The following is a 14,288-nucleotide window of genomic DNA, read 5'->3' as shown; positions in this document are numbered from 1 at the left end:
GGATGGACACAGACATAGTGGATTAGTGTTCATCCTAATGAATTCATTTTAACTTGATCTCCTGCAAAGCTTCTATTTCAAAATAAGGTCACAGTCACGGGTACTGGGCATTAAGACTCCAAGATATTTTAGAGAGTCATAGTTCAGTCTAGAATACTATTCTTGGATGACTGCCTGATGTTTGACATGGAACTTGTAGAAGCAGTAGGGGTAACTGCTCCTGAATGTTGTGGAAGTTAGATAGGCAACCTGGTTGAAATCAAATAGGGGTGATCTCTTTTAGCCCACATGTGTGGCTCAAGTCCAAGGGTTAGCAATGAGTTGTTGGAGAACGTGAGTTCTAAAGTAATCCTACTCCTGACATGTGTGACAGTTCACCAAAATCATAGCATTAGCACCATTCTGGCAGCTTAATATTACATGATCCTATGAGAGACTCCTGTTTCTCCCATTATTTTGGTGGTATGGAAGTACTTTTAGATTTTTAATTTTATGTTTTTGTTTCTTATTTCCATAGAAATCACTATAGTGATAGATACGAGCTTATACAGAAGAAAAGAACAATATACCAGTATCCTTTTATTAGGCAGTTAAAAATTTAAAGTGCTTCCAGACAAACATACTGTTTATGATATAATGTATAGCCAAGTGAAGGGCTTCCCAGGTGGCGTTAGTGGTAAAGAACCCATCTGCCAATTCAGGAGATGTAAGAGACATGGGTTCAATCCCTGGGTTGGGAAGATCCTCTGGAGAAGGGCATGGCAACACACTCCAGTAATCTTGCCTGGAGAGTCCTATGGACAGAGGAGCCTAGCGGGCTATGGTCCATAGTGTCGCAAAGAGTTGGACACAACTGAAGCAGCTTAGCACACACATAGCCAAGTGATACATAAATATGAAATGATTCTTAGTTTTACTTTGTATTAAAATCTATGATATCAAGCAGAATTTTCTTTTAGATATTGAGTCAAGTGATTAAAAGAATAGAAAAGTATTCTATTTACATTGAAGTTAATAAATAAATTTGTTATTTTTCTTTTTTTAGGGTTCATGATGATTCTATGAAAAAAGATCTCTAGAAGCACATAACTTGACACTTTAGTCTCTCATTCAGGGATACATTGAGAAAGAAAAGTAGCTAGGTGAAAATTATTAATGTCAATATTAAAAATTCTCATTAAAAAGAACAAATGGAGAAGTACTTTATAACCTCTGACTTGAAGTATAAATTAAAATATATATTTAAAAGTTACTCTCAAAAGATTTTTTTCCATTAAAAAGGAGATAGCTGAAATAACATCCTAATCTCAAAGTATGTGAAATTTCAAATTCTATGGAGAATACATGTACAGTAATGTAGTTATCTAAGTAGTTTTGAGGGAGAAAAAAGTTTTATTTTAATGAAGACTTATTATTTCAATAAATTAATGTTAGTTTGACTAAATTCAGTTTTTAATTCAGTGATAATTCAGCATATAAAATACAGGCTTTATCATAGTCTAAAGGAAAAGGATTGAGTAAAAACATCTACAACAATTTTTTTGTTATCTTATGACTTCATGAGACATTTATATCATGGGGCCAGAGTCTGTTTCTCAGTATTTTATAATCTGGATATTGATTCTTATCACTCTATCTAGGGATGTTCATGTGCTAGTATATTCATCCAAATAACAATAGACTAATTTGAAAGTCAGAAAGCAATTTTACAGCTGTGCATGGAGACATCCAAATGTTTAATCATGATCTCCATTTACATGCTAACTCAATATTTTAATAGCTTCCTGCATGGTAAAGAATTAAGTTCAGTATATTTATCTTGGCATGTAACACTCAGTGACCTTATTTTGAACATATTTCTCTACTTATTTGTAATTAATTCTCTCCATACATGCTATATCCCAGAAATTTTTCCGGTTTCATCTTTTCCTTTTATGAATTAACTACATTATACCCTCCACTTGGCAAGCCATTTCTCTTTGCAAGAGCTATCTGAGTCTTTTCAGATTCAGCTCATATTATCCCTTTCATGAAAGTTTCTCCTATTCTACCCCCAGTTTCCAAATACCAAATGAAGAATTATTGTTTATTTTCTTTATCCTTTCATTTAATATTGTAGCTATGTTTTCATGGATTTATTTACCCTGTGATTATACACTCTGAGTGTAGTAAATAAGACATTGATAGATAAATTATTGCATTCTCCATAGATTTATGCAAGGTGTCTTCTACTTAGTATTTTTTCAATAAAATAATAATTTAATTAAATATGATGAGATTAAAAAAATAAGTAAACAAAATATTTATACTGGTTGTTCAGTTTATTTATCTTTATTAAAAGATCTGACTGGAGGAAATTTGAGATTTTTAATTAGTAGCATTAATAAAATCTAGTAGTTTAATTCAAAACTTTATGAACAAAAATAAAACATATTTGCCAAGCAAATACAAACATTTATCCTCAGTGTTGTGATTCCTATTCTCTAGGTAAGAGCCAGCATATTGCTAAATGCTTGGCCCAAGAGTAGACTCTCAAGAAATGCTTCCTGAATGGATGCCAGTGTCAAATTCTGGCCCCTTGGCTCTCCATTTCTTTCCCCAAGACTTCAGTTCTGCTTTAGCCTTCTTCTGACATTACATAGAAGAAGTTACAATTAATTAGGTCACAGTTTATCTTATATTGGCTTTATTTGAGTCTCTTTAATGAGATTTGAGAAGCCCCCTTGTGTAATCATTCTCACATTTAGGAACCATCTGTTAGAATAGGTCAGTTCTGCAGATGGCTAATCTCATTAATTTATGTTGAATCTTTCCAGCTTCAATATCAGAGTGAGATTTTCTACTAGTTTCCAATCTTTGGAAGAACACCTCATTTGGAGTCTTTAGCCATCTATGATCTAGAGAAAGAACTAAATGTACCTTAATTTTTATTCTTTTTACAGTAGAATGGTTCTTATCACAGATAGTGAGAGTTAAATCGACTCCTCATTTATACAGCCTGTTGTTTCTCCCCATGGAGAGCCAGCATGCCATTTAGGAAGGTAGTAATTTGAGCCTTAATTAGTTTCGACTCAAATGGTGACTCATGACAACTGTGTTTCTTCAGAATGGCACGATGAATCCTATTGAATTCTTACATCTTCATTTGATCTTAACAATGGTGATAGCAGAGTTTGAACTCGGTGTAAAATTATGTCCATATTGTAAAGAATGATATTTGGTCTGTAACTTCTCAGCTACTTTGTCTACCTACACTAGTTGAACAGCAATGATATTGAAAACAGTCCTAAATTGTATATTTTGCATTAATAGCACTGACTACTTATACCAACGGATAAAGTAAACTTGAACACTCAAGAATTTTAGAGAAGGGCAGAATAACTCCAATATCAGAACATGGCATTGAAAAATACATATTCTGCTGATAAAAGCAAAAAATTACTGTCATGAAAGTTAATACTTTTATTGAAGTGGAGGTTACTGAATGTTAGAATTGAAGGAACCTTTCTTGCTCAGTTGCTAAGTCAAGTCCGACTCTAAGGGAACTTTAGTGACCTTCTTAATCATTTCAGCTTTCGGTAAGGAAATAAATACAGAAATCTGTTGTGATTTACATACAATCAAACAGCTAATTATGGAAAACAAAGACAGAATCAGGTATCCAGTCTGTCAATACTGTGTGTTTAGACTATGTATTTTGTTTTCCTTTGAGCAGGTTTAAGTTCACAGCAAAGTTGAATGGAAGGTACAGGGATTACCCAAATGTCTCCTGCCCCCATCTATGTATATAGTCTCCCTTATCAATATCTCCCACCAGAGTGGTACATTCCTTACAACTGATGAACCTACTCTGACAAATCATAGTCACCTAAAGTCCATAGCTCACAGTGGGTTCACTCCTGGTGTTGTACATTCTGTGTGAGGTGGAACAAATATATAGTGACATGTATCTACCATTATAGATTATAGTTCCACTGAATGAGTCCACTTCACTACACTGAGTAGCTACACTGCTGTAAAATCCTCTATAGTCCATCTAATCATCCATCCCTCTTCTCTAATCCCTGGAAACCACTGTGTGTGTGTGTGTATCCAACTTTGTTCTCTTTTAATATTATGTTGATCATTCTGGGTCTTCTGCCTCTCCATGTAATCTTTAGAATCAATTCGATGTTATCCACAGATAACTTCTGAGATTTCAATTGATTGCAATTGCATTGAGTCTAGATTAAGTTGGGAAGAACCGACATCTTGACAATATTGAGTCTTTCCTTTCAAGACCATTAGTATATCTCTCAAATGATTTAGGATTCTTTGCTTTCTTTCATCAGAGTCCTATAAATTTCCTCATATAGATTTTGTATATATTTGTTAATAAATAGTTACATACCTAGATATTTCATTTGGGGGTTGAGAATGTAGATTATATTATTAAAAAAATATATTGGAATATAGTTGATTTACAATGTGTTAATTTCAGGTATACAGCAAAGTGAATCAGTTTTATACATACATATATCACTCATTTTTGCATTCTTTCCCCATATAGGCCATTTTAGAATATTGAGTAGAGTTCCCTGCACTATACAGTAAGTCCTTATTGGTTATCTATTTTATGTAGAGGAGTATGTATATGTCAACCACAATCTTTCAATTTATCCCCCCTCCACTCACCCTCTGTTAGCCATAAGTTTGTTTACTACATCTATAACTTTATTTCTGCTTTGTAGAGAAGTTCATTTGTACATTTTTTAGGATTCTACATATAAGCTATATCATATGTTATTTATATTTCTCTGCCTGATATATTTCACTCGGTATGATAATTTCTAGGTCTATCCATATTGCTGCTAATGGCATTATTTCGTTCTTTTTTATGTCTGAGTAATATCCCATTGCATATATCCAGGCAAAAGTCATAATTTGAAAAGATACATATACCTCCATGTTTATAGCAGCGCTATTTATAATAGTCAGGACAAGGAGGCAAACTAAATGTCCATCAACAGAGGAATGGATAAAGAAGATGTGGTACATATACACAATGGTATTTTGTTTTTGATTCCAAATTCTACTTGTTCATTGCTGAAAGACAGGAAAGTGATTGACTTTTGTACGCTAACCTTGTATCCTGTAATCTTGCTACAATTACTTTAGTTCCAGGAGTTTTGTTTTTGTTTTTGTCAAGACTTTGGGATTTTCTGCATCAAATGATATGTCATCCATGAAAAAATAGTTTTAATTATTTCTTCTCAGTATATATTCCTAGTAAATCCTTTCCTTGTTTTATTTCACTAGCCAAGACTTCCAGCACAAAGCTAAAAACATTAGTGAGAGAGGACAACCTTGCCTAGATCCTGATCTTAGTGGAAAATTCTAAGTTTCTCACTATTATATACATATTAGCTGTAGATGTTGTTGTAGTTATATTCTTTATTAAGTTGAGAAAATTCCCTTCTACTTCCAGTTTACTGAGAGCTTTTATCATGGATGGATGTTGGATCTTGCTAAATAATTTTTTTTTTGTATCAATTTATATGATTATGTGGCCCTTCTTTTTTACCATGTTGATGTGTGGAGTTTCAAATGTTAAATCAGAGTTGTATACCTGGGATAAATCCTGTGTGTGTGCTAAGTCATTTCAGTCATGTCCAACTCTTTGCGACCGCATGGACCATAGCCCACCAGGCTCCTCTGTCCATGGGGTTCTCCAGGTGAGAATACTGGAGAGGGTTGCCATTTCCTCTTTCAGGGGATCATCCCAATCCAGGGATCGCACCCGTGTCTCTTATGTCTCCTGCACTGGCAGACAGGTTCCTTACCACTGACACCACCTAGATGCCCGTTAGATTTAATTTGCTAATATTTTGTTAAGGACTTTTACATCTATGTTCATATGAGACATTGGTCTGTTGTTTTCTTTTTGCTGTTGTTCAGTCGCTCAGTTGTTTTTGACTGTCTGCAGCCCCATGGACAACAGCTTGCCAGACTTCCCTGTCCTCCACTATCTCCTGGAGTTTGCTCAAGTTCATGTTCTTTGAGTAAGTAATGCTATTCCGACCATCTCATCCTCTGCTGCCCTCTTTGTCTTTTGCCTTCAATCTTTCCCAGCATCAGGATCTTTTCCAATACGTTTTCTTATAATGTTTTAAGACATGTCTTGTCTGGTTTTTATGTTAGGATAAATCTGGACTCATAGCATGAGAGAAGTAGTCCCTCTGCTTCTATCCTCTAAAACAGACTGTAGAGAATAAGTACAACTTTTCCTTAAACATTTGGTATAATACATCAGTGAACTTATCTGCTTCTGGAACTTTCTCTTCATATTGCATATTAATTTTTTGTGCATTTTTGAAGATTGTCTCTTTCCATAAGTTGGTCCATTTCACCTAGGTTATGAAGTTTGCGTGCATGAAGTCATTCACAGTATTCCTTTGTTATTCTTTTAATGTCCATGGGAGCTATCATGATGTTGTTTATTTCATTTCTGATATTAGTAATTTGCATACTCTCTCTTCCCAGAGAAGGAAATGGCAAACCCACTCCAGTATTTTTGCTGGAGAATCCCATGGACACAGGAGTCTGGCAGCTACAGTCCATAGGTCACAAAGAGTCGGACATGACTGCACACACATGAATATACTCTTCCAGTGTATATGTTTCCTCCCATTATTATATTATTTTCATCATAAATTTATTGCCATAATTTATTATAGATATCAGTACTGTAATGATTTTCTTAAATTAGTTTCAACTAAAATTTGACAACACAGTATTGATTATCTCTGTTTTCTTAATTTTTGTATGGCTCAGAGACTGGGCTTCCTCAAATACATAGAGTAGTCCTGGAAAAATATATCTTACAATATAAATTGCATTACAAAAATATAACTTATGATAAAAAAATCAATTTTTTAAAAATCAGGTACAGAATCTTTCCTGGACTTATGTTACTGATCTTTGGTAACTAATTTATCAGCAATACTAACTGTTACATGTGGTAAATAACTTTCCTTGCCCAAGCTAAAAAGGATAGAGAATGAGAAAGATATTAGCAAAGAGTGAAGTTGATATCTTTATCATTTTGTGTATTTATATCAATGTACAGGAGACAGATAACTGCTTCTGATTTTGACATTGGCCCTATGTGAGACATTGCCAATCTGGGAGCAACTGACAAAGGGCAATGGTGAAATAATTTTCTAGCTATTGAAAGTTTTCTTTAGAAAGGGCTATGTGTCATTATACCCACATTTTCTCGGCTAAAGAAAAATAAATCACAGAGGTAATTCTAATTTCAATGAAATGAGAAGCTAAACCCCCCACACAGAAAGAAGCATTCAAATCACTATTCAAATCCAGTGAAACTCTGCCACAAATATAGTCAGCAAATATTTGGTAGTAAAGGTAAAACAAGACGGTAAGTGTTGCAAGAGGGCATCAGAGGGCAGACACACTGAAACTATAATCACAAAAACTAGCCAATCTGATCACATGGACCACAGCCTTGTATATCTCAATGAAACTAAGCCATGCCGTGTAGAGCTACCCAAGACAGACAGGTCATGGTGGAGAGGTCTGACAGAATGTGGTCCACTGGAGAAGGGCATGGCAAACCGCTTCAGTATTCTTGCCTTGAGAACCCCATGAACAGTATGAAAAGGCAAAAAGATAGGACACTGAAAGATGAACTCCCCAGGTCGGTAGGTGCCCAATATGCTACTGGAGATCACTGGAGAAATAACTCCAGAAAGAATGATGGGATGGAGCCAAAGCAAAAACAATACCCAGCTGTGGATATGACTGGTGATAGAAGCAAAGCCCGATGCTGTAAAGAGCAATATTACATAGGAACCTGGAATTTTAGGTCCATGAATCAAGGCAAATTGGAAGTGGTCAAACAAGTGATGGCAAGAGTGAACATCAACATTCTAGGAATCAGTAAACTAAGATGACTAAGAATGGGTGAATTTAACTCAGATGACCATTATATCTACTACTGTGGGCAGGAATCCCTTAGAAGAAATGGAGTAGCCATCATGGTCAACAAAAGAGTCTGAAATGCAGTACTTGATGCAATCTCAAAAACGACAGAATGATCTCTGTTCGTTTCCAAGACAAATTATTCAATATCGTGGTAATCCAAATCTAAGCCCCGACCCGTAACGCTGAAGAAGCTGAACTTAAACGGTTCTATGAAGACCTACAAGACCTATTAGAACTAACACTCAAAAAAGATGCCCTTTTCACTCTAGGGGACTGGAATGAAAAAGTAGGAAGGCAGGAAACACCTGGCGTAACAGGCAAATTTGGCTTTGGAGTACAGAATGAAGCAGGGCAAAGGGTAATAGAGTTTTTTCAAGAGAAAGCAGTGGTCATAACAAACACCCTCTTCCAACAACACAAGAGAAGACTCTACACATGGACATCACCAGATGGTCAACACCAAAATCAGATTGATTATATTCTTTGCAGCCAAAGATAGAGAAGCTCTATACAGTCAGCAGAAACAAGACCGGGAGTGGACTGTGGCTCAGATCATGAATTCCTTATTGCCAAATTCAGACTTAAATTGAAAACAATAGGGAAAACCCCTAGACCATTCAAGTATGACCTAAATCAAATCCCTTTCCATTTTATAGTGGAAGTGAGAAATAGATTTAAGGGACTAAATCTGATAGACAGAATGTCTGATGAACTATGGACAGAGGTTCGTGACATTGTACAGGAGACAGGGATCAAGACCATCCCCATGGAAAAGAAATGCAAAAAAAGCAAAATGGCTGTCTGAAGAGGTCTTACAAATAGCTGGGAGAAAAAGAGAAGCAAAAAGCAAAGGAGAAAAGGAAAGATATTCCCATCTGAATGCAGAGTTCCAAAGAATAGCAAGGAGAGATAAGAAAGCCTTCTTCAGCGATCAATGCAAAGAAATAGAGGAAAACAACAGAATGGGAAGGACTAGATATCTCTTCAGGAAAATTAGAGATACCAAGGGAACATTTCATGCAAAGATGGGCTCGATAAAGGACAGAAATGGAATGGACCTAACAGAAGCAGAAGATATTAAGAAGAGGTGGCAAGAATACACAGAAGACCTGTACAAAAAAGATCTTCATGACCCAGATAATCATGATGGTGTGATCACTCACCTAGAACCAGACATCCTGGAATGTGAAGTCAAATGGGCCTTAGAAAACATCACTACGAGCAAAGCTAGTGGAGGTGATGGAATTCCAGTTGAGCTATTTGAAATCCTAAAGGATGATGCTGTGAAAGTGCTTCACTCAATATGCCAGCAAATATGGAAAACTGAGCAGTGGCCACAGGACTGGAAAGGTCAGTTTTCATTCCAATCCCAAAGAAAGGCAATGCCAAAGAATGCTCAAACTACTGCATAATTGCACTCATCTCAGATGCTAGTAAAGTAATGCTCAAAATTCTCCAAGCCAGGCTTCAACAATTCGTGAACCATGAACTTCCAGATGTTCAAGCTGGTTTTAGAAAAGGTAGAGGAACCAGAGATCAAATTGCCAACGTCTGGTGGATCATCAAAAAAGCAAGAGAGTTCCAGAAGAACATCTATTTCTGCTTTATTGACTATGCCAAAGCCTTTGTTGACTGTGTGGATCACACTAAATTGTGGAAAATTCTGAAACAGATGGGAATACCAGACCATCTTACCTGTCTCTTGAGAAACCTGTATGCAGGTCAGGAAGCAACAGTTAGAACTGGACATTGAACAACAGACTGGTTCCAAATAGGAAAAGGAGTATGTCAAGGCTGTATATTGTCACCCTGCTTATTCAACTTATATGCAGAGTACATTATGAGAAACCCTGGGCTGGAAGAAACACAAGCTGGAATCAAGATTGCCGGGAGAAATATCAATAACCTCAGATATGCAAATGACACCACCTTTATGGCAGAAAGCTAAGAAGAACTAAAGAGCCTCTTGATGAAAGTAAAAGAGTAGAGTAAAAAAATTGGCTGAAAGCTCAACATTCAGAAAACTAAGATCATGGTATCTGGTCCCATCACCTCATGGGAAATAGATGCGGAAACAGTGGAAACAGTTTCAGACTTTATTTTGGGGGGCTCCAAAATTACTGCTGATGGTGATTGCAGCCATGAAATTAAAAGACCTTTACTCCTGGGAAGGAAGGTTATGACCAACCTAGGTAGCATATTGAAAAGCAGAGACATTATCTGCCAACAAAGGTCCGTCTAGTCAAGACTATGGTTTTTCCAGTAGTCATGTATGGATGTGAGAGTTGGACGGTGAAGAAAGCTGAGCGCCAAAGAATTGATCTTTTGAACTGTGGTGTTGGAAAAGACTCTTGAGAATCTCTTGGATTGCAAGAAGATCCAAGCAGTTCATCCTAAATGAGACCAGTCCTGGGTGTTCGTTGGAAGGACTGATGTTGAAGCTGGAACTCCAATACTTTGGCTACCTCCTGCGAAGAGTTGACTCATTGGAAAAGACCCTAATGCTGGGAAGGATTGGGAGCAGGAGCAGAAGGGGACGACAGAGGATGAGATGGCTGGATGGCATCACTGACTCGATGGACATGGGTTTTGGTAGACTCCGGGAGTTGATGATGGACAGGGAGGCCTGGCGTGCTGTGATTCATGGTGTCGCAAAGAGTTGGACACGACTGAGCGACTGAACTAAATTGAACTGGAAGATAAAAATTATTAAATCAAGAATTTTTTCCCAGTAGTTTCTCAATTAATTATGAAACCCATCTTTCCTATTCTAAAGGTTTGTCTTATTGATGACCCACATTTAAAGCCATTTCTTTGCCTTCTTTTTAAAACTCTGATACAATAATTAAATAGGATGTAAAAAGGAAAGAAATAAGGAGAAAGAGGAAGGAGGGAAGAGGAGGCAGAGGAGGAGAAAGAAGAAAGAAAATAAGAAAGATAAGAAAGGAGAAGAAAGAGGAAATTTGCTTATGCATTGTAGGGTGACCACATGTTCCTGTTTCTCCAAGACTTGAGTATTTCTTTAGATGTGAAATCTTCAGTGCCAAACCTGGAAAAGTCTAGGAAGCTCAGGATAGTTGGCCTCTTCTTGTCTCTGGATGAAGACATTATCTACACCGTCTAAAGGATTTCACTATCCAAATATCAATGGAAAGATAATTTGGAATAAGTGTAGGCAATGTCTCTGGTGGCAAGACATGTGAAAATGTGACAGACTCCTGAAAATGTGGCTCCTAACAGTTCTTCCTAGATTTCTAAATCTGTTATGCGATGCCCTTTAGCATTCTAATGAAATATTGGAAAAGAAAATTTAATATTCTCTCATATATTTTAAATATCTAATATATAGATACAAAACTTTTGCATAAATAACTTTTGTGCTGAGAGTTAAGACAGGAGTCTAGGAAATTAAAATTGCCTTTAGTTATACACAAACATACACAAGCATACATTACAACCATGAGTTCACAGAACATGATCCATACGGACTGGTCCAAACAGTCAGGAGTGGTTGGAGGTCAGATATGTTATAGTTATATATATATATATATATAATAGACAGCTTCCTAAGTTGCCTACTTGTTGTTCATAACATGATAGTGAATCCTGTGAGTGCAGTAAGGTTGCTTATTTTCTTTGCCTGAGAGATGCTTCTGGGGAGTTGGGCTGCACATTGTCTGGCTCATAAGAAAGTAGACTAAGTGTCCTCTCCTATGCTGTCTCTACCAGACAGCCTTCCTTGACCGTTCAATTTATCTAAGATTAAATCTTTAGCAGCCCAAAGAATCTCTCATAGCCTTAAAATAAACAAGCCTTGGAATAAGCAGTAATAGTGCTGAGCCCTAAATCACAAGCCTCTTTTGTATCCTCAATAATTAACATAATTTTATATATGTCATCAGACACAGAATATTAATAGGCAGCAGTCCTCATGTGGGGGTTTCCCCCCTAGGACAGTTGGCAATATCTGCAGACATTTTTGATTGTCACAACTTGGGGAGAAGATTGCTAATAGTATGAAGTGAGTAGAGATAAAAAAAAAAAAAATACCCACAAACTTAGGATGCACAGACTAGCCTCCTACAGTGAAGAATTATCTTTCCCAGATTTCAGTAGTGCCGAGTTTGAGAAACCCTACTCTAGGATACTGCATGTAGTTAGCCACTTTCAATTCAATACTTGGCAAATAGTTATAATAATTCTATCAAGGGTATGTATAAATTATGCTCATGAATTTCATTTTGTCACTCTTTGCACTATTGATTGTATGTGTCTTTTGAAAGAAGCATATCATAGATTTCTTTAGCAAGAATTGTTGACCAGTAAATCAGATAAAGAATGGCCATCTATCTGGAAGTGATGTAAAATATACAATAGTACAAACTATTGTAAACCCTTCTCAGTTCATCTACTGCTATAAAACCAAAGAGCTAAGCTTGAGACAAGAAGAGGTTCATGAGGTGCTAAATCTTAGTGGATTGTTAATTATTTTAAAATGGACCTATTAAAATAGTCCTGACTTCTCAATAATCCAGGGGCTATTTCTATTATTTATTTGCTACAACAAGTGCTTTATGGTCTGCATTGCAATTGTTAACATTTTAATCATTAAATGTTTCTCAGTTTATCATATTTTAACACAGAACATCAAAATCCTTAAAATGTATTCTATTCAGCATATATTTGGGCAATAAGTAACAGAAGAGCTATTATTATTGGCAGAGGGATTCAACAGAAAGTATAATTCAAGGAGAAAAAGTTTTATCAATGGCTGAGGATGTTTTTTTCACTGCTGTTTCAGCTGCCTAGATTCTATAGTTGCATGTCCTAATGCTAAGTATTTGGAGCAGGTAGGGAGGGGTTCAGAGTGTTAATCTACTTAGACAACAATCTAATTGCTGCTCCTTCATTTAAAGCAATAAAACTTCATTTGAATCTGACATTCCATCTGTTAATCTCCTTGAAATTTCAGATAAACAAACCCGAAGAAATCAATCACCATTCCACAGCATGCTCCACTAGTTTCAGGGATTCCTGGGAGGCTAGAAAATTGAGTGTGATCACCAATCTAAAACTGGAGCTCAATTATAAGGTAGGAAGAGAGTAGAAAGGACGTGGATTATCAATACTGAAACATATATGGAGACATTCGTAAATTGATTTCAAACTCTGAGTACAGTATCTTTAATTTCTGAAATTATGATACAATTTTGGAAGTTGTGGACAGTGTTTCTTCCCTTATCTTACTATCATTGTCCTGAAACCTTGTTTTAGAAAAGTGATCAAGTAATGTGTTGCGTGTGTCTTACCCTGTATACTGCTAAACGTTCTTGCACAAAGTTAGAATTGGTCAAATAAGGGAACATCTGGGCTTTAAGTAGTTTTCTTTAGGAACTATCAGCTTGTCCCTGTGGAAGTGTAGAGCTGTGGACTGTGTGCTGCACTATTGTAAAACAGGTGCATTATCCAGGTGCTTGTGCACTATTTTTTTGTACTTATGGTCCTTTACTAGAAACATATATTTTATTGTTACTTGCTTTTTAAACATTGGTTTGACCATTTATTGAAAATCTGCTTAGGGCACAATTTGCCTGAAATCCATTCCAAATTGCATGTTTGTTTTCCAATAAAACTATATTATAATTTATCCTTCCCTCCTGGAGAAGGAAATGGCAACCCACTCCAATATTCTAGCCTGGAGAATCCCATGGACAGAGGAGCCTGGCGGGCTACAGTCCATGAGGTCACAAGAGTCAGACACGACTTAGCCACTAAACCACCACCACCACCACCCTTCACTCCACATCTACCCAGATCCCGTTAAGGGGTGTGCACCTAACCTTTGGTAGTTGTGAATGTTGGCCACTAGCAACTCACAGATACTCTCTTCTCAAGACAATCATTTTCAGGCAGAGGTGGGCTACCTTTCCAGGGAGCCTCCATTCTGAGGTCCTCATGTCCCCTGTGACCATAATTGACAGTCATAGATGTACAAAAATTTGACCCCTTTGCCTCTAGGTGGGATTCTGTGGCGTAACTTGTGGATCAGTGCTCCCTGTGGGATCAAGCCTGAATTATTCTCACAGACATCACATAACTTAGCTTCCCCAACACTTCCACTTCATCCTACTTTCTTCACTTTCTCTTCTGAGCGTGTCCCTTCAATTCTTCTTCCTAACAAGAATCTCCACCTCAGGGACTGCTTCTTAAGACCTTAAAGCACCTACTAATAAAAATAGATATTATTATTTATTTGCTATTAATGTAATTATTTGTCTTTGGTAAAATTAAAATATTGATAG

At 36.6% G+C, this 14,288-nt stretch overlaps 1 long non-coding RNA gene across 1 annotated transcript in view; it reads right to left on the bottom strand.

The window, feature by feature from the left end:
* Positions 1-13,771, bottom strand: part of LOC145530998 (uncharacterized) — a 176,852-nt gene extending 163,081 nt beyond the window's left edge. The window contains exon 1 of the long non-coding RNA XR_014072112.1: positions 13,664-13,771. This is a non-coding gene — a long non-coding RNA (uncharacterized LOC145530998). The remainder of the gene's footprint in view (positions 1-13,663) is intronic.
* Between the last annotated feature and the right edge of the window lie 517 nt (positions 13,772-14,288).

Source organism: Giraffa tippelskirchi, chromosome 2 (genome assembly GCF_054371585.1).
Source record: "Giraffa tippelskirchi isolate mGirTip1 chromosome 2, T2T-mGirTip1v1.2.pri, whole genome shotgun sequence".
Taxonomy (NCBI): Eukaryota; Metazoa; Chordata; class Mammalia; order Artiodactyla; family Giraffidae; genus Giraffa; species Giraffa tippelskirchi.
This window is presented reverse-complemented; position numbering and strand designations above follow the sequence as displayed.